The sequence below is a fragment of the Lolium perenne genome, chromosome 7, assembly GCF_019359855.2.
Source record: "Lolium perenne isolate Kyuss_39 chromosome 7, Kyuss_2.0, whole genome shotgun sequence".
NCBI classification, from domain to species: domain Eukaryota; kingdom Viridiplantae; phylum Streptophyta; class Magnoliopsida; order Poales; family Poaceae; genus Lolium; species Lolium perenne.
In genome coordinates, this window is record NC_067250.2 from 190,892,128 (window position 1) to 190,913,429 (window position 21,302).

The 21,302-nt window shown below is 47.3% G+C and overlaps 1 long non-coding RNA gene across 1 annotated transcript; it reads right to left on the reverse strand.

The window, feature by feature from the left end:
• Positions 1-2,063: 2,063 nt before the first annotated feature.
• LOC127326252 (uncharacterized) lies at positions 2,064-4,247 on the reverse strand. The gene is made up of 2 exons (XR_007867745.2): positions 3,251-4,247; positions 2,064-2,176 (listed from the first exon to the last, which is right to left on the reverse strand). It is a non-coding gene; the product is annotated as an uncharacterized lncRNA (long non-coding RNA).
• Between the last annotated feature and the right edge of the window lie 17,055 nt (positions 4,248-21,302).

The following is a 21,302-nucleotide window of genomic DNA, read 5'->3' on the forward strand; positions in this document are numbered from 1 at the left end:
GTGATCCTGATCCTTTTTGTGGTGGTGGTGGTGCGCGGCGTCAGCGGCCGAACGGCGAGGCGGCGGCGGTGTTGGAGTCGCTGGACCTTGGCCCTTGGGCCTGGAGGCGAACGGCTGCTGCGCCTTCTCCTCCGCGCGACGGGATGCTCCGCCCGCATCACATGGGAGCCGGGGCGGCGGCCCCGCGCAAGGCGGCGGTGACCTTCTCCCCGGAGGTGGACGACCTCGTTGGGATCTGGGGTAGGGGATCTTGGGATCCCACACAGATCACCGGCGGTGAATATCCAGTCGACGACGAGTTTCGGGTGACGGGGCAGCCGGTAAAAACCGTGCTTCGCTCTTGGGCTTGGCGGACGATGGCGGCGTCGCTTGGCGTCATTACCTTGTCGAAGGCATCGTCTTTGCTTGTCTCGTCACTCCACTCGGCGAGTTGGAGATGTGCGGTTGCCGGTGAAAATCGTGCTCCAGCCCTGGTCACGGCGGGCGATGGCGACTTTATGTGTCGTTACCTTCTTGAAGGCATCGCCGTCGCAACCTGCATCTACCCGCTCATGCTGTTCCGGGGAAACCCTAGATCTGGGTCTCCGGATCGGACGATGGCGGCGCTACCTGCGTCGTTCTACCTCTTGGGTCATTGTTTTTGGAGCAGCTGCTGGATGTTGGCGGATGTTGGTGGAGTGGTGTTCATCTACCACATTATTGGCGTTGAGTCTCGGTGGCATGGTGTTGCAGGGTATCGACGACGGATGCGGGATGATGTATGCGTGCAGGATGGTGGAGGTGTCTGGCGTCATGGTGGCATCGACGGCAGGTCTTGCAAGGTTAATGCGATGATCTCTCTTGAAGATGAAGTCGAGAAAGACGGCGGTAGCAACTTCTGTGGCGTGTGCGTTGGCGTACGCTGAGAGTCTGCTTGACTGGATGTGCTTCTCATCTGCTATTGGACGGTTTGGGAAGGCATTTGGTTTTTGGATGATGTGAGTTGGTGTATTGTCACCACCTTCATCCCACTGTAGGTTTAGTGAGGTAGCTTCGAGTTTGATCTTTTGTATTGTTCTTGTAAAGTTTTGTGAATAATCTAATAAAAAATCGTGTGCATCCTTTGGATGCAGAAGCTGGGGTGATATTTCCCCCATTTTGAAAAAAGAAAAAAAAAATACAGATGACTAACTCAATGGTCAACCTCGGTTACTTCTTCTTAAAACATAAGGCCCAAAGAGCTCAGCTTTAAATTAATAAAATTCTCAACCGGCTAGGATACAAAGATTCTGATTACACAAACTTGTACACCCTCCGTTCGGTTTTTTATGACGTTTGGTCTCGTTTAAAGATTTACTCACTTTTGTGTAGATTAGTAAAAGTGCCCGTGCGTTGCACTGGGATATGTTTTACAAAACATTTTTTAGAACATGGAAACACAAAAGCTACATTGACTCGAAAAATAAATGACACAATAAGTTTAAATAAACAGAAACACATTTTCAAGTGATAATTCAAAAAAGTATGGAGTTACTGCAGAGTATGTTTGAACTATGAACTATCAAGCTAGATTGCATATTTACTCATTCATCAAACAAAATCTTGGTGGAAACTCCTCAATCTATAAAATCAAGAGAAGTATGAAAGAAGTTACAACTATTTTCTTAGTAGAATACATATGATTGTGATGCACTTACAAAGACCCAATTATATATAGCTCCGCAAAAGAAAAGGCTAGTACCTATTCAACAGGTTATTTTTCCTGAATATTTCGGTTGTTATCTCGCTAATCAATGTGTGTAGGTACACTCACCCGTCGATGTTCCAACCAGCAACAAAAAGAATTTCTCCTTCTGAATTCGTGGCAGTATATTTTCGACAATCGAAGTTTTTTCCTCAGAGAAAGCTAGAATGAAATTGTTCTATGTGAACTCCTGTTGGGGTGCTTGCTATCTCTGAATATTTTGCCCAATAACCTTCTCCTCTTTGTCATTAAACTCCAATTATTAATTGATTAAAATGACGCCTTGTGCTCAATTCATCAATAGTAAAATGGAAGTGGAGAGCTTTGCATCAAATGCCATTTGAATAATTTTTCTCATTATACCTAGAGTGTTTGCACATGTCATAAGATCCACCCTAATTTCTTCAAGCCTCATGGCTCTCCATCTCTTCTTCACTTCAGAGAATATATTGCCTACACAAAATAAAATATAAGTTGTTTGATCAGCATACAAAAATCCAAGCGCACAACTATACAAAAATAAAATATAAGTTGTTTGTCTCCTATCATGATTGTTAGACTTAAATAATAACTTCAACGCAATATAGGCGATACAATTTTTTTAAGGTGCATACCATTGTTAAACATCGATTTTTCAAACATATTACTTATCGCTTCATCTCAAGGATCAAAGCACATAAATAAACATTAATTCCCCATACTATAGGCTCATAATGTCTAAATAATAACTTCAACGCAATATAGGCGATACAAATCTTTTAAGGTGCATACCATTGTTAAACATCAATTTTTCAGACATATTACTTATCGCTTCATCTCAAGGATCAAAGCACATAAATAAACATTAATTCCCCATACTATAGGCTCATAATGTCTAAATAATAACTTCAACGCAATATAGGCGATACAATTTTTTTAAGGTGCATACCATTGTTAAACATCGATTTTTCAGACATATTACTTATCGCTTCATCTCAAGGATCAAAGCACATAAATAAACATTAATTCCCCATACTATAGGCTCATAATGTCTAAATAATAACTTCAACGCAATATAGGCGATACAAATCTTTTAAGGTGCATACCATTGTTAAACATCAATTTTTCAGACATATTACTTATCGCTTCATCTCAAGGATCAAAGCACATAAATAAACATTAATTCCCCATACTATAGGCTCATAATGTCTAAATAATAACTTCAACGCAATATAGGCAATACAAATCTTTTAAGGTGCATACCATTGTTAAACATCGATTTTTCAGACATATTACTTATCGCTTCATCTCAAGGATCAAAGCACATAAATAAACATTAATTCCCCATACTATAGGCTCATAATGTCTGCCTTCAGAATTTGTATATGTTTCATTTGCAGCCTTGCGCTTTACAACCAAAAGCATGTAGATGAATTCATAAATTAAGGCACAAGAGAAGAAAGGGCATTTTAGCAATCTACGAAGCATAACAGTGAACTCACAGCTCACCTGGGATATTTTAGCAATCCATGAAAGAGGATGACTCACCTGGGCAATTATCCAGGGAAGAGGATGACGATATCTCACATGATCAATTCATCCATCTACAAATCAAAGGGCCAGAGATCACGTTGCTAGAAATAATAACCCAAGTGCTTCCTTCAGATTCTCCTCATAATCATCATCCTGTGCAGCATAGTCATCCTACATTTGTTACATTGGTGATACTGGAGACTGTATGCATCGCCCCTTGCATGTCTGCATCCAAATCGCCCCATGCTGCAGGCAGCGTCACACGGCTGGGCGCACATGTTTGCCCAGTTCAGTAGGGAGTATCTATACAGGAGGAACTCGGCCCCGTCCCAGTGCGGAGGTGCCCACACCCAGGCCAGCAAAGAAGAAGATTGACTTCAGGGAAATCGCCGATTCGCTCGGGCGGCTGATCCTTCTCGTTTTGGAACGGCAGACTGAGGCAGAGGTCCCGGCACATGGGTAGCTTGCTCTCCTCCCTTGGAGACGGCCAAATCGGAAGGCGTCGGAGATGGCAGAGGGGTCGGCAGCAGGCGGTTCAGTTCCTCCCATCGGATGAGGGAGATGGCGCCGTTTGCCGGAGATACATGGGTGGTGGCGGATGGGGATTCGAAGACAGGTTCCGGACGCCAGCGTGTGGAGGAGCAATTGCACGGCGTCGTGGGATTCCCCACGCGCCAGTCGCTGCCGCCGTACAGCTCCACTGCACGCCCCATCCTCGCCGCGGGGCTCCATGCTTGCCGAAGCCGGCTCCGCCCTGGACCGATTCCACCCTTCCAGGCCATCTCCGTCCAAGGAACCGCCGCCATAGGCTCCCCTACGGTCCTGTCCGCGCCGTCGTCCGGCTCCACTACATGCCATGTCCTCGCCGCGGGGGCTCACTGTTTGTTCGAGTCGGCTCTGCCCTGGACCGGTTCCTCGCGTCCAGGCACTTGCCACCGATGTCTGCGTAGATTGCCTTGCAAGACCGGCCGGATTCCTACCAAGAACGTATTGTTTCAGGTGGATCTAGCGTGTAGGCTACCACAATTGAATATCATAGAGTCATCATTCATTACAAACTATAGTCGTCTTATTACAATAGATCATATGATCCACACTTACAATAATAGTTGATCAAGGATCAACACACACACAATACATAGCGGAAGCGAAGTTGTAGTAGTCCATCTAATCCACAGGCAACGCTTGACGTTAGAAGATGATCCTAGCTATGGTAGACGTCCTGCTGTCCGTCATCCTGATACTGCTGCTCCTCTTCATAGTTTGGCCATTTGAATAGCCAGGGACACAGCCGTGAGTACTTTAAAGTACTCGCAAACTAATACTAGTGTAAGCATTATCAATTTTAGTAAAGGGGTGCTAAGCTCTAAGTTTATTTGCATAAAGCTAATTTTAGTTCATAAGTATTTAGTAAAAGACTTCTTCATTTGCTAACTAACTCAAGTGGGAACATTAGTGTCATTCCCACAACTCTGTTGTGATCAAGTCAAGTCACCTTTCAGTTTACCATTCATTGTTAGAAAACATCTGACAACGGAACAGTATGACCTTTCCAACCGTCCATAACCGCGGACACGGCTATTCGAATAGGTTTACACTCTGCATAGGTTGTACACTTGTGCCACAACTTTTGATTACATCCGTCAGGGATAACCCTGAATAATCGTAACTCAGTACGCGGATCATCAACCATAACCTTTCACTTACATACCCTAGTATAGGTACCTCTCCCCATGAGCTTGGCCTCCCAGTGAAAACCAACCGTCAACCTGGGAACTGCACAGGGCTTGGGCCGGACATTCACCTCATTTCACGTCATTTCACATCATTTCACTTTCAACGGAGGCAGCCTCGGCATAACCCCTATGACGCTTGTTTAGAGGGAACCCATACTAAAATACGTAAACTTCCAGTTAAGCCCTACCCATAATCATGTATTGTGGGGGTACTTGTAAAATTGGAATGGTATCGCATCCGAACCCAACCATCAGTTTTTATCAAATTCATCATGTCATTCGAGTCACATTCACCTTCAAAATCTTTCAATAGAATGACTCATCATTCCAAGGTTTTCAAAGTCATTTCATTTCACATGTTCCCATCTAGAGTAGTCAATTTTATTTGTTAGCACTAGCAACTAGTCATGAGGGGTGCTAAGTAGCTTGTATTGCTCTAGGCTAAATTTGATGTTCTTGTTCTACTCTATATCTAGACCAAGTGAATCATGAATCAAAAAGTAAATTTTGATAAACCAAAATCAAAAGATACTTTGTAAGGTAAAAACTTGGGATGGGATCATTAAGCATAAAGTAGTAGGTAATGGTGCCATGCTCTTGTAGAGCTTTGCACTAGGGCAACTTGCAAGAATATTAGCTTGCCTTGAGTGGTACAGTGGTCAAAGTTCTCTTCTTCTTCCTCGTAGTAGACCTCCTCCTCCTGGTACTCCTCGGTACTAGCGTCTATAATCGAATACGAGGTATACAATCACCAAACAATTCTTAAGGCTAGACTAAGCACTCAAATGGTTCACACAAGCTATTCTAGCCTCACAACATTATTCACATGTTGGTTGACTTTGTTTTCTTTTTAAGAAAAATAATTTCCTCTCATTGAAATAATTATTAGGGTTGTTATTTATGTTCTTTGAGAAATAATCTCCTCTCATTGAATCTTGTTAAGATTTAATTTCCTCAAATAATAATAAGGTATGAATACATGTTGACCAAGGTCAACACTTCATATCTATTATTTGGGAAAATGATTTAAATGAGGTATTACACCTCATGCAATTTAACAATACCTTAGTAATAATTTAATATCACCAAATAATACAAAATGAGATTTTCAATACCAAGGTCACTACCTCATGTTGAATTACTTTGGACAAAGATTTAAATGAGAGGATACCTCTCATACTATTTAACAAATAATTTTGGATAATTTAAATGGACTAGAAATAGCCACATAGCCATTATTTATTCTAGTCCATGATCATATGAAATAACCCTGTCATATTTTACATATTCAGATAGACAATAAGAAATGTGATTTTTGAGAGTTGGAATCAACTCAAAATCATTTATGGTTGATTTTTAATAAATGTTTGAAGTTTGAAAAGGCACTGCCTTGTTATTTTTACTACATTAATTCTACATTGAATCTCGAGGTGAGCCCAGTGTAGTTATTTACAGAATTTCATAAGCTTTGCAAATATATAAAATTCATCAAATTTGGTTGAGCAGATTTGATTCTATTTAATTTTGAATATGGCATAAGTAAGGAATTTTGAATTAAATCGATTTATTTGAGTTTGAATTGCTGGGCCAGCGCTGGAAACGAAATTGGGCCAAACAGAGAAAAATAAACGGGCCGGCCCAACTGCACGTCTCGCGTGAGTGGGCTGCCTGACAGTGGGCTCCACTGTCAGCGGCTTATAACGCGCGAAGCGTTATGGACTAAGGTGAGGCGTAGGATTAGAATCGGATCGGACGGATCAGGACCATCGTCATCTCCGGTGAGCGACGGGCGCACTGGCGGCGTGGGCAGGGGGTCGACGGCTCACCGGCGGCGGAGATCGTCGGCGAGGTGCTGCGGCGGCGTTGTGAACGACGGCGGGGCTCCAGGTACAAGCGGCAGCTTCGGGGGTGGCTCCTAGCTTCTCCTCCTTCCGCGGCGGTGATACGTCTCAAACGTATCTATAATTTCTTATGTTCCATGCTTGTTTTATGACAATACCTACATATTTTGTTCACACTTTATGATAATTTTATGCGTTTTCCGGAACTAACCTATTAACGAGATGCCGAAGTGCCAGTTCCTGTTTTCTGTTGTTTTTGGTTTCAGAAATCCTAGTAAGGAAATATTCTCGGAATTGGACGAAATCAACGCCCAGGACCTTATTTTCCCCGGATGCATCCAGAGAGTCAGAGAGGCACCAGAGGGGAGCCCTGGGGGCCCCACCCCACAGGGCGGCGCGGCCTGGACCCTGGACGCGCCAGCCTATGGGGGGCCACCCCCTGGCTCCTCCGAGGCCGCCTCTTCGCCTATAAAAAGCTCCCTGACCTAAATCTTCGATACGAAAAAGCCACGGTACGAGAAACTTTCCAGAGCCGCCGCCATCACAAAGCCAAGATCTGGGGGACAGGAGTCTCTGTTCCGGCACGCCGCCGGGACGGGGAAGTGCCCCCGGAAGGCTTCTGCATCGACATCACCGCCATCTTCATCACCGCTGCTGTCTCCCATGAGGAGGGAGTAGTTCTCCATCGAGGCTAAGGGCTGTACCGGTAGCTATGTGGTTAATCTCTCTCCTATGTACTTCAATACAATGATCTCATGAGCTGCCTTACATGATTGAGATTCATATGAGCTTTGTATCACTATTAGTCTATGTGCTACTCTTGTGATGTTATTAAAGTAGTCTATTCCTCCTTCACGGTGTAATGGTGACAGTGTGTGCATCGTGTAGTTCTTGGCGTAGGTTATGATCATAATCTCTTGTAGGTTATGGAGTTAATTATTACTATGATAGTATTGATGTGATTTATTCCCCCTTCATAGTGTAAAGGTGACCGTGTGTATGCTATGTTAGTACTCGGTTTAAGTTGCAAAGATCTATTATGCTCTAAAGGTTACTTAAACATGTGATGTGGCCCCGCTCACCGACGACACTACACCAAGACCAACTAGTCCCCCAAGTGGACCGATGACTCGGGCTCGAGTCAAAGCGCTACATGATAAGGTGAACTCGCTCCTCACCACCCTTGATCTCGGTACCCCTTTGGATGGAATGCTACCTCATGCCGATGTGCTTTGTGTCATTAGGTACAAGGTGACTAAAGGCCCCGGAGAGGAGGACACCCCATGGTCAAGGGAAGGAGAGGAGCATCAAGTCATGAAGATGGACACGAAGCTGGACCCGACGTCACTCGAAGCGCTCGAAGGAAGAGAAGACGCCGGCCGGTCCAGAACCCGGTCAGACCGAACCCCAGACCGGACCACCCGGTCCCAGGCCCGGTCAACCGGTCGCCAACCGGATTTCCCACGAGCTCGTACCGGAAACCAACCGGACGGAAATCTGCGAAGTTTCCGGTTGGCGATCGGTCGACCGGACCCACGACCGGAACACCCGGTCACAGGCTCGGTCTGACCGGCCCAGGACCGGATCTGACCGGAAGGCCCCACCAACCTGCCTAAGTTATGTACCTTTTCGCCTTGCTGGCCATGTATGCCTATATAAGGAACCTGGACCCCTCCCTTACCCCTTAGACATAATTTTGAGCTTAAACCAACTTTGAGCTTAGTCTCCCTAGGGTTAGCATCCATCTTGGACAAGCATCCCTCTGTAATCAAGGTCATCCTTGTTGTTGATTTGGATATTGTTGAGTGAGATTTTAGTACAAGCTACTCTCTCTCCCTCACCAATCTCTTCTTCTCCAACACCAATCTCTCACCGGGAATTCTGCCGCGTGCCTCTTCCGGGTGATTCTATTGGCGTGGTCCATCGAGCCACGAGGGTAAGTATCGGGTGTATCGGGTTGGTGTGCGTGCGTGAGTACCGGTGTTCTTCGTGTTCCTCGTGTTCCTCGCGCTCTCCCACCTCTTCCCCTTGGATCTTGGGTCAAATCACGAGATCGGGCCAATCCCTAGATCTCAGATCTCATCATATGGTATCAGCAGCTCTTGGTTACCGCGATTTTGACCCTCCACCCACCCGATTTCGTTTCTAGAAAATTTTCCAAAAAATCCCCAAAAATAGCCCCAAATTGCCTTTGGACGGATCTGTGATTTGGTTGCGTTTTGAGTGGTTTTGGTCCGTGGATTCGGTGTTATTGTGCTTGATCTACTTTTTCCCCAACTTTTAGCCCCCAATTCCATCGTTTCCCGTCGATTTGCTCTTTTGGTTTTGGTTTGGGGAAGAACAGGAGAGAGAAACCGCGAAACCCGGTTGAGAAAGCCGGTCAACCGGCCCCCAGACCGGACCAGCCGGTCCAGCACCCGGCCGACCGGGCGCCAACCGGACCAGCCGGTCCACAGTCCGGTCCAACCGGATCCCAGACCAGGCGCCGCTCCGCGCCCTCCTCCGAGCTCGATTTCGGCTACCACCACCACCACCACCATCATCGCAGGTATAACTTGCAGCTTTTCCCTTGTAACCCTCTTCCTTTTGCGATCTATCCTATCGAGCATTGCTTTTTTAGTGTTGCGAGACATTGCACGTGGCCCCGATTGTGAGGTGTGTGTGTAGTGTGGAGTAAAGCTTCCAAGCAAACACTCGTGTGGCAAGATAGCAAAAGCAAGGCTAACGCTAACATAGTGCGTGCAAAAGCCCCAAAAACACAAAAAGAGTGCGAGTCGCACCATACGTACAAAAGAGTGCAAGTGCCACCATACATACAAAAGAGTGCAAGTGCCACCGTATACAAAAGAGTCATAAGCTTTTAAGCAAAAGAGAGAAGAGAAGAGAGGCCGCGTGCGAATCTAGTTGTCTCTCCGTTTGCAACCAAAGCTTTGGCTCTCTTTGTGTTAGTGTGACATCGAGCACCCTTACATACACTTTTCCGCTCACTTTTGGTTGCACTAACCCCGCTTATCTCGTGTGTGTGTTCCACAACTTTTCCGTGTTTATAGTGATCGCCACTTTGACATTTGGATTTTGGACCTCACCCACTTTTAACAACATACTTGATTTCGGATTTTGTCTTTTGGCTTTCCACCATACTTTCCTAACACCATATTTGCTAGCTTTTGCGTGTGGTTTTGCGTGTGTCCCCGATACACTTGATCTTGCTTTTGGCTTGGTTGATTGCCTCAATACTATCTTACCTCGGTAAGAGTGCGAGGTAATCTCCTTCCACTAACATACACAACATAGTTCTTGTCTTGCTATCATGGATAGGCACGGAGACGAAGCTCGGGACGATGAAGTCTTACGCAACACCGAGAGGTTGGCTACCCACCACAATCTTTGGACTCAACGCCAAGAGTTCAAGGAGCAACTCACCTTGTTCGAGACACGCATCGACGAGCAATATGAAGAAGTGGCCCACAACTTCTCCCAAGTGAACCAAGATATATCTCTCCTCCGAGAAGCTACGGACAACTTGCATGGCCAAATGGCGGCCAATGATGCAAACATGGAGTGACGCATGGATAGCCTTGAGCGCGCCATCACCAACTTGGGCCGCCGCCATCGACATCGCTCTACTTCCTCATCATCATCAACCTCGTCACAAGCCTACTACTCTCATGATCGCCATTCGTCTTCAAGCTCCGACTCAAGGCATGGAGACCATCATCGACCTCGTCGCCCGCATGCTCGTCAAGAAGATTCTCGCTCAAACTCAAGGCGTGGAGAATTCCATCGCCATGCTCGTCCTCATGAACGTCCTTCACAAGAGCAAGTTCTTCACCAAGATCGTCATCAAGCGGCTCGCCATGCCCACCATGGGCATGACGACCAACCCCACGACAACTTCATCCACAACATGGAACTGGCACCTCATTGTCAAGCCCATGTTGATGCTCAAGACCAAGGTCCTCAAGATCAACCTCGGAGAGATCTTCGACGTCATCCTCGCCATGACCAACGTGGACGAGGAGAGCCACAACATGATCAAGATGAGAGGGCCAACAATGAGCATCGTCACCAACTTCGACAAGATCTTCAACTACATCCTCACCGTGAACCAAGTGAAGCTAGTGTCCAACTTCAACGCCAACCCAATGCTATGGTTGGCCGCGGAAGACCTCCTATACCACCTCAAGCCGCAAGAGATGAAGGCATCCGTCCTCGCCGAAGAAATTTGGAGGATGAAGAAAACATGTTTGGACGGCTCAAGTTCACCATGCCCAAGTTCAAGGGTGAAGAGGATGCCGAGGCCTACCTCTCATGGGCACTCAAGGTTGACAAGATATTCCGCATCCATAACTACTCTGGTGCCAAGAAAGTGGCCATGGCGTCTCTTGAGTTTGAGGATTATGCAAACACTTGGTGGGAGCAAGTTCTCACTCTAAGGGAAGAAAAGGGTGAACCTCCAATTGACACTTGGGAAGAGATGAAAGAAGAGATGCATGCTCGCTTTGTACCAACCCACTATGAGACCGACCTCTTCAACAAGCTCCAAAAGTTGAAGCAAGGTACCAAGACCGTTGAGGAGTTCTTCAAGGAGATGGAGTTGACTATGATGCGAGCTAACATACAAGAATCCGAGCAACAAACCATCGCGCGTTTCTTCAATGGCCTCAACTATCCCATCAAGCGAATTGGGGAGTTCCAACCTTATTCCAACATGGTTGAGTTGGTTCACCAAACCTCCAAGGCCGAGCGCCAAGTGAGTGAGGACATCAAGTACTCCAAGTCCAAGTCATACTTCGCCTCCGAGTTCGCGACAACAACACCTACAACAAGTGTCAAGCCTACCGCATCCTCTACACCATCCAAGCAACCGACTACCCAAAGTCGCATGAAGCAAATGGTGTCCTCTACCGCCTCCTCTAAGGCCTCTACGGGACCCTCTAATGTCACTTGCTTCAAGTGTGGCACCCAAGGCCACAAATCCTTTGAGTGCAAGAATACCAAGGTCATGATCACCATGGAGAATGGTGACATAGCGACACTCGATGAAGATGAATATGAAGCTATGGTACAAGCCGCCGTCGCAAGTGAAGAAGCTTATGATGAAGATAGTGGAGAAGACCCTCTCTTATGCGTGCATGACCCTAACCCTTCACTTGTGGTCACAAGGGTACTCACAACTGAACCTCAAGCTATGGAAGACCAACGGTGTAACATCTTCCAAACCCGTGCCGGTATTGGTGGCAAATCAATCAAGGTCATCATCGACGGGGGAAGTTGCCACAACCTCGCAAGCACCGAATTGTGTGAGAAGCTCAACCTTACACTTCGCAAGCACCCTCATACTTACCATATCCAATGGTTGAGTGACAAGGGCAATGTCAAGATACAACATACCGTCACCGTCAACTTCAAGATTGGCCCCTATGAAGATACCATTGAGTGTGACGTGGTGCCCATGACGGTGTGCCACATGTTGCTTGGCCGCCCATGGCAATTCGACAAGAAGGCTATACATGACGGACACACCAATGCATACACCTTCAAGGTCAAGGATAAGAAGTTCGAGCTTCGCCCAATGACTCCTAGCCAAATCATCACCGACAATGCGAAGGCTTTAGCGAGGGCACAACAACACAACCACCATAGTGAGTTGAGAGGAGAGGGAGTAACCCACGAAAACGAGAGTGAGCGCCACAAGCCCTATATGAGTGAGAGAAAGAGTGTCCTCCTAGCCACCAAAAGCGAGTGGAGAGAAGTGCAAGAAAACCCATCCACCATATTGCACTATGTGCTAATTTGCAAGGGCCCGTCCTCGGAGACTAACGACTTAACCAACATTCCTTCGTCTTTGTTGTCTCTTTTGAAGGAGTTCCAAGACGTCTTCCCCGACGAGCTACCTCATGGACTTCCACCGCTTCGAGGCATCGAGCATCGCATCGACCTCATACCCGGCGCTCCCCTTCCAAACCGTGCCGCCTACCGCACCAACCTCGAGGACACAAAGGAGATTCAACGACAAATACAAGATCTCCTCGCCAAAGGGGAAATTGTCCGCCTACATGGAGTACCGGCAAGCATTGTGTCGGATCGAGACGTCAAGTTCATGAGCTATCTATGGAAGTCACTCATGGCAAAGTTTGGAGTGAAGCTCTTATTCTCATCATCCTCCCACCCGCAAACCGATGGACAAACGAAAGTGGTCAATAGAAGCCTCTCAACTCTTCTACGCATACTCGTGAAGAAAAACCTCAAGTCATGGGAGGAGTGCCTTCCGCATGCGGAGTTCACCTACAATCGAGCCAAGCACAAGACAACATCACGGAGCCCCTTCATGATCGTCTACGGCTTCGACCCTCCCACGGCACTCGACATACTACCACTCCCTCTTCATGAGAGGACGAACATGGACTTCGACAAGCGCACAGCCGCCATGAAGAAACTACATGAAGAAACAAGAGCGACCATACAAGAACATGTGCTTCGTCAAGCTAACCGCCTCAACGCCAAGAAGAAGGAAAAAATATTTCAAGAAGGAGACCTCGTTTGGATCCACCTCCGGAAGGAAAGGTTCCCTCATGAACGCAACTCCAAGCTCAAGCCAAGAGGAGATGGCCCCTTCAAGGTCCTCAAACGCATCAACAACAACGCTTACGTCATCGACATCCTGACTTCCAAGTATTTGGTGAGCAACACGTTCAATGTCTCCGACTTGTCACCCTATCATGGAGATGAGGAGGACCACGAGTCGAGGACGACTCTTTCCCAAGGGGGGGAGATTATGTAGCCCCGCTCACCGACGACACTACACCAAGACCAACTAGTCCCCCAAGTGGACCGATGACTCGGGCTCGAGTCAAAGCGCTACATGATAAGGTGAACTCGCTCCTCACCACCCTTGATCTCGGTACCCCTTTGGATGGAATGCTACCTCATGCCGATGTGCTTTGTGTCATTAGGTACAAGGTGACTAAAGACCCCGGAGAGGAGGGCACCCCATGGTCAAGGGAAGGAGAGGAGCATCAAGTCATGAAGATGGACACGAAGCTGGACCCGACGTCACTCGAAGCGCTCGAAGGAAGAGAAGACGCCGGCCGGTCCAGAACCCGGTCAGACCGGACCCCAGACCGGACCACCCGGTCCCAGGCCCGGTCAACCGGTCGCCAACCGGATTTCCCACGAGCTCGTACCGGAAACCAACCGGACGGAAATCTGCGAAGTTTCCGGTTGGCGACCGGTCGACCGGACCCACGACCGGAACACCCGGTCACAGGCCCGGTCTGACCGGCCCAGGACCGGATCTGACCGGAAGGCCCCACCAACCTACCTAAGTTATGTACCTTTTTTGCCTTGCTGGCCATGTATGCCTATATAAGGAACCTGGACCCCTCCCTTACCCCTTAGACATAATTTTGAGCTTAAACCAACTTTGAGCTTAGTCTCCCTAGGGTTAGCATCCATCTTGGACAAGCATCCCTCTGTAATCAAGGCCATCCTTGTTGTTGATTTGGATATTGTTGAGTGAGATTCTAGTACAAGCTACTCTCTCTCCCTCACCAATCTCTTCTTCTCCAACACCAATCTCTCACCGGGAATTCTGCCGCGTGCCTCTTCCGGGTGATTCTATTGGCGTGGTCCATCGAGCCACGAGGGTAAGTATCGGGTGTATCGGGTTGGTGTGCGTGCGTGAGTACCGGTGTTCTTCGTGTTCCTCGTGTTCCTCGCGCTCTCCCACCTCTTCCCCTTGGATCTTGGGTCAAATCGCGAGATCGGGCCAATCCCTAGATCTCAGATCTCATCAACATGGATACCGAATGTTGTGGCGCTTGTTAACTCCGGCATTGAGGTGCTCTTGTAGCCCTACACAACGAATGGTGCTCATTATCAAACAAGAGTATATGTAGCACAAAGGAAGAGAACTTATTTATTATGTGATCAATGTTGAGAGTGTCCACTAGTGAAAGTATTATCCCTAGGCCTTGTTTCCAAACATCGAATCTCCATTTATTTACTATTTTGTTGCATGTTTACTCGCTGCCATCTTTATTTCAGATTTCTATTACCACTCATATTCATCCATATTACTTGTATTTCACTATCTCTTCGCCGAACTAGTGCACCTATACATCTGACAAGTGTATTAGGTGTGTTGGGGACACAAGAGACTTCTTGTATCGTGATTGCAGGGTTGCTTGAGAGGAGTAATTTGACCTCTTCCTCCCTGAGTTCGATAAACCTTGGGTGATCCACTTAAGGAAAACTTGCTGCTGTTCTACAAACCTCTGCTCTTGGAGGCCCAACACTGTCTACAGGAATAGAAGCACACGTAGACATCAGGCGGCTCCACGGTGCTCCGGTGTCAAATTGGCAGGCTGTGGTGGCTAATGTCGAGCGGGGTGTGGTCGAGGAGATCGAGTGAGAGGAGGGGAGCAAGGTGGTGTGGAAAATTGAGAGAGGGGAGGCCTCCTTTTATAGCAGCGCGAGGGTCCGAGGCGCGGCGGATGAGGTCGTCCATGGCGACGCGGCTACAGGGGCGCAGAGGGGCTGGCGATGATGCAGGCGAGTTGGCGCTGTCAGTGCGGTCACGCAGGGCTTGATTGCGGTGAAAACGAGGCCGTGACGTGGGCGGGAGCGTGACGGGAGCTCACGGTACCGCGGCGGACGTAGGCGACGGTGGCGTCGTCTACAGCGTTCCCGCGGGCAGGTGAGCGTGTCCAGCATGTAGAGGGTGACGTGGTGGAGCTGCTGGCGCGAGGAGAGGTCAAACGGAGGACGAGCGTGACGAGGGCTGGCCGTGCTCTGGCGCGCTCCGGTGACGTGCGCATGCGCGCGCTGGCGAGCCTGTGCGTCACTGGGCGCGTGCGTGCTGGCTCGTGGCGTGCTCGTCTTCATCGTTGGCGAGTACCAGCATGTCCAGGAGAGTGAGAGGAAGGGCACTGACAAGGTTGTGCACGGTGGAGTTGACCAGAGAGAGGAGTGGCATGGTGAGGTTGTGTCATGCCACGGCATGGCACAAATGGTGATGATCTCATGCATGTACTGGTGTTCTGAGGCTTGTCTTTGGTCCCGAGGATGTAGGAGAGTGTCTTTGATGACCTAGGCACGATGGTTTAGGCAAAAAATCCGCTGGGTAATTGCATGTCTCGGGTTGGCAGGTCAGTGCACACCAGGTGCTCGATCAAATGGCCGCAAGAAAAGAATTTTCAAATTTTGCAGAGATTTTTGGTGGAGTTCCTTCTAATAATCATTGGCACACATTTGTGGTGGTGGTGTGCAAAATGGAGTTGGCTGGTGACATTTCAAAAAGGGCACCATCTTGAATCTGCTTGAAAGTTGCTTCTTTGCTTGAGCATAACTTTGAATCTAGAAAGAGTTTGCAGGGATGGTCTTGATCAAAGTTGTTCACCTTGATGGGGTATTGGATGAGGTGCAAAGAGTTGGGAGGTTTTAGTTTAGAAAACTCTTAATCCAGGGGCTCAAAGTGGGCATCATGAGATAAGTGGCAGATTTGACCATTATCTCATGTGAGTGAGTTTTGAATTCTAATTTGATTTGATTTGAGTTTCTTTGATCCCAAAGGTGTTATTAAGTGTTTAGAAACATTATTCAACCATTGTCACAAGTCAAATTGGCCTAGGTTAAGTATTTTCAAAAATGGCCATAAGCCATATGTGAGGTGGTGTGCATTTTCTTATTTTCTTCTTTTCTTTTTCTTTGCTTCTCTTTGTGATCCCAAAGGATCAAACTCTAGGGTTTTAGCATTATGCATAAGCACACAAACACTCCCCATGGCAAAGTCACACAATAATGCACAAATACTATGCATAGCACTATATGCAAATAAAAGTTTTTGTTAGTTCTAAAATTTGAAATTTGGAAACCACCTTTCTCATTGATTTGACAATTTGGGATGTTAGAGCTTCCTCCGGAGTTATAGGCTTATTGAGGACTTCTGTGTGAATTAAAGTGCCTATGCCTGCTTGCTCCACGAGCTCCTCCGGGATTAGGCACTCCTTGCTCCCGGAATCGGAGGGCCCCGCCTCCATGGGGTCGGAGGGAGTTGCTTCCTCGTTGGTTCCTTGCTCTTGCCCAATTATGGTTGCAAAGACCTCCTTGGGCGGAGCGGATTCCGCCTTAGCTTGTTCTTCATCCTCCAACTCCTTCATGGCGCGGTTGTATTCTTCCGTGTCCATAGTGGAAGCGTCGTGGGAGATTGGGCTTAGGTTGCCTAGAATCGATTCTTCTCTGTCTCCGGCATCCTCCTGCTGATCCGGTGCGTTGCTATCTCCGGCAGCCTCTTGCTGTTCCGGGGCGTCGCCGGCTCCGGAAGCCTCATCCTGCATGGGTCCGGCTTCTTCTTTAGGAAGAGCGGTTCCAGCGGTATGTGCGAGGAAGTGCACGAAGTGGCACCTTTGCTTCTCTAACACCTGGGAGACCCAGGCGGATCTGCATTGGTCTTCCACTGTTGTTTCCTGCTCAGGGGCGGATTGGGTGGGTTTTGAATTTTCCAGATCTAAGGCGGAATCTTCCTTAGGAAATTCATGCATCTCAGATCGGATCTTCGCGACTGCGTCCTGCTCAGCAGTGGTCGCGTCAGCGTTACTTACCAGTGCGTTTCCGTTGGAATCGACGGTCTCGCCGATGAAGATGTGTATCCCGCTGATACGTCTCCGACGTATCGATAATTTCTTGTGTTCCATGCCACATTATTGATTATATCTACATGTTTTATGCACACTTTATGTGATATTCGTGCATTTTCTGGAACTAACCTATTAACAAGATGCCGAAGTGCCAGTTGCTGTTTTCTGCTGTTTTTGGTTTCAGAAATCCTAGTAACGAAATATTCTCGGAATCGGACGAAATCAACGCCCAGGTTCCTATTTTGCCCGGAAGCATCCAGAACACCCGAGAGCCGCCAGAGGGAAGCCCTGGGGGCCCCACACTACACCCTGGCGCGGCCAGAGGGGGGCCGCGCCGCCCTATGGTGTGGTGGCCCCAGGCCCCCTCCGAGGCTGCCCTTCCGCCTATTTAAAGCCTCCGTCGCGAAAACCCTAGGACGTTCGACGAAACCCACAGAAACCTTCCAGAGCCGCCGCCATCGCGAAGCCAAGATCTGGGGGACAGGACTCTCTGTTCCGGCACGCCGCCGGGACGGGGAAGTGCCCCCGGAAGGCTTCTCCATCGACACCGCTGCCATCTCCATCGCCATCTTCATCACCGCTGCTGCTCCCATGAGGAGGGAGTAGTTCTCCATCGAGGCTCGGGGCTGTACCGGTAGCTATGTGGTTAATCTCTCTCCTATGTACTTCAATACAATGATCTCATGAGCTGCTTTACATGATTGAGATCCATATGATGAGCTTTGTATCGCTACTAGTTGTGTGCTACTCATGTGATGTTATTAAAGTAGTCTATTCCTCCTGCATGGTGTAAAGGTGACTAGTGTGTGCACCATGTGGTTCTTGTCGTAGGCTATGATCATGATCTCTTGTAGATTGTGGAGTTAATTATCATTATGATAGTATTGATGTGATCTATTCCTCCTTCATAGTGTAATGTGGACAGTGTGTGCACTATGTTAGTTCTTGGTTTATTTTGCAATGATCTATTATGCTCTAAGGTTATTTAAATATGAACATTGAATTGTGGAGCTTGTTAACTCCGGCATTGAGGGTTCGTGTAATCCTACGCAATGTGTTCATCATCCAACAAAAGAGTGTATGTAGCACATATGAGAAAGAGTTATTTATTATGCGATCAATGTTGAGAGTGTCCACTAGTGAAAGTGTAATCCCTAGGCCTTGTTCCTAAATACTGCTATCGCTGCTTGTTTACTGTTTACTGTGTTACTACTGCTGCGTTACTACTGCTTGTTTACTGTCCTGGGCAAAGCACTTTTCTGGTGCCGTTGCCACTGCTTATATATATTCATACCACCTGTATTTCACTATCTCTTCGCCGAACTAGTGCACCTATTAGGTGTGTTGGGGACACAAGAGACTTCTTGTTTTGTGGTTGCAGGGTTGCATGAGAGGGATATCTTTGACCTCTTCCTCCCTGAGATCGATAAACCTTGGGTGATCCACTTAAGGGAAAACTTGCTGCTGTTCTACAAACCTCTGCTCTTGGAGGCCCAACACTGTCTACAGGAAAAGGAGGGGGCGTAGACATCAAGCTATTTTCTGGCGCCGTTGCCGGGGAGGAAAGGTAAAAGGTACTCACACTCCGGATCTCGGCTACTAAGCTATTTTCGCTGTTGTAAGTACTCGAAGCTATTTCCTTTAGATCCTACAATTGCAACTTTTTGTTTCTTGTTTACACTAGTTAGGCATAATGGAAAACAACAAAAATATGAGAGATCTTTATGAATTTTATCTTGAATTAGGACATGATGTGTTTGAAGAGAAAATTAAAAAACCCATGGAACTTTATATGCATGTGATGGCGTGTATTTCACACGTTCGTTGGGCAACCCCAAGAGGAAGGTATGATGCGCACAGCAGCAAGTTTTCCCTCAGAAAGAAACCAAGGTTTATCGAACCAGGAGGAGCCAAGAAGCACGTTGAAGGTTGATGGCGGCGGGATGTAGTGCGGCGCAACACCAGGGATTCCGGCGCCAACGTGGAACCTGCACAACACAACCAAAGTACTTTGCCCCAACGAAACAGTGAGGTTGTCAATCTCACCGGCTTGCTGTAACAAAGGATTAACCGTATTGTGTGGAAGATGATTGTTTGCAGAAAACAGAGAACAAAGTATTGCAAGATGATTGTATTTCAGTAAAGAGAATTGGACCGGGGTCCACAGTTCACTAGAGGTGTCTCTCCCATAAGACGAACAGCATGTTGGGTGAACAAATTACAGTTGGGCAATTGACAAATAAAGAGAGCATGACCATGCACATACATATCATGATGAGTATAGTGAGATTTAATTGGGCATTACGACAAAGTACATAGACCGCCATCCAACTGCATCTATGCCTAAAAAGTCCACCTTCAGGTTATCATCCGAACCCCCTCCGGTATTAAGTTGCTAACAACAGACAATTGCATTAAGTATGGTGCGTAATGTAACTAGTGACTACATCCTTGAACATAGCACTAATGTTTTATCCCTAGTGGCAACAGCACAACACAACCTTAGAACTTTCTCACATCGTCCTGTGTCAATGCAGGCATGAACCCACTATCGAGCATAAGTACTCCCTCTTGGAGTTACAAGCATCTACTTGGCCAGAGCATCTACTAGTAACGGAGAGCATGCAAGATCATAAACAACACATAGCATAACTTTGATAATCAACATAACAAGTATTCTCTATTCATCGGATCCCAACAAACACAACATATAGAATTACAGATAGATGATCTTGATCATGTTAGGCAGCTCACAAGATCCGACAATGATAGCACAATGGGGAGAAGACAACCATCTAGCTACTGCTATGGACCCATAGTCCAGGGGTAGACTACTCACACATCACACCGGAGGCGACCATGGCGGCGTAGAGTCCTCCCGAGATGATTCCCCTCTCCGGCAGGGTGCCGGAGGCGATCTTCTGGATCCCCGAGATGGGATCGGCGGCGGCGGTGTCTCTGGAAGGTTTTCCGTATCGTGGTTCTCGCATCGGGGGTTTCTTCACGGAGACTTTTTATAGGCGGAAGGGCAGGTCAAGAGGCGGCACGGGGCCCCACACCACGTGCCGGCGCGGCCAAGGGGGCCGCGCCGCCCTATGGTGTGGCCCCTCCGTGGCCCCTCTTCGTCTCTCCTTCGGACTTCCGGAAGCTTCGTGAGAAAATAGGCCCCCGGGCTTTGATTTCGTCCAATTCCGAGAATATTTCCTTACTAGGATTTCTGAAACCAAAAACAGCAGAACAACAGAATCGGGCACTTCGGCATCTTGTTAATAGGTTAGTTCCAGAAAATGCACGAATATGACATAAAGTGTGCATAAAACATGTAGATAACATCAATAATGTGGCATGGAACATAAGAAATTATCGATACGTCGGAGACGTATCAGCATCCCCAAGCTTAGTTCTGCTCGTCCCGAGCGAGTAAAACGATAACACGTATAATTTCTGGAGTGACATGCCATCATAATCTTGATCATACTATTTGTAAAGCATATGTAGTGAATGCAGCGATCGAAACAATGTATATGACATGAGTAAACAAGTGAATCATATAGCAAAGACTTTTCATGAATAGCACTTCAAGACAAGCATCAATAAGTCTTGCATAAGAGTTAACTCATAAAGCAATAATTCATAGTAGAGATATTGAAGCAACACAAAAGAAGATTAAGTTTCAGCGGTTGCTTTCAACTTGTAACATGTATATCTCATGGATATTGTCAACATAGAGTAATATAATAAGTGCAATAAGCAAGTATGTAGGAATCAATGCACAGTTCACACAAGTGTTTGCTTCTTGAGGTGGAGAGAGATAGGTGAACTGACTCAACATTGAAAGTAAAAGAATGTT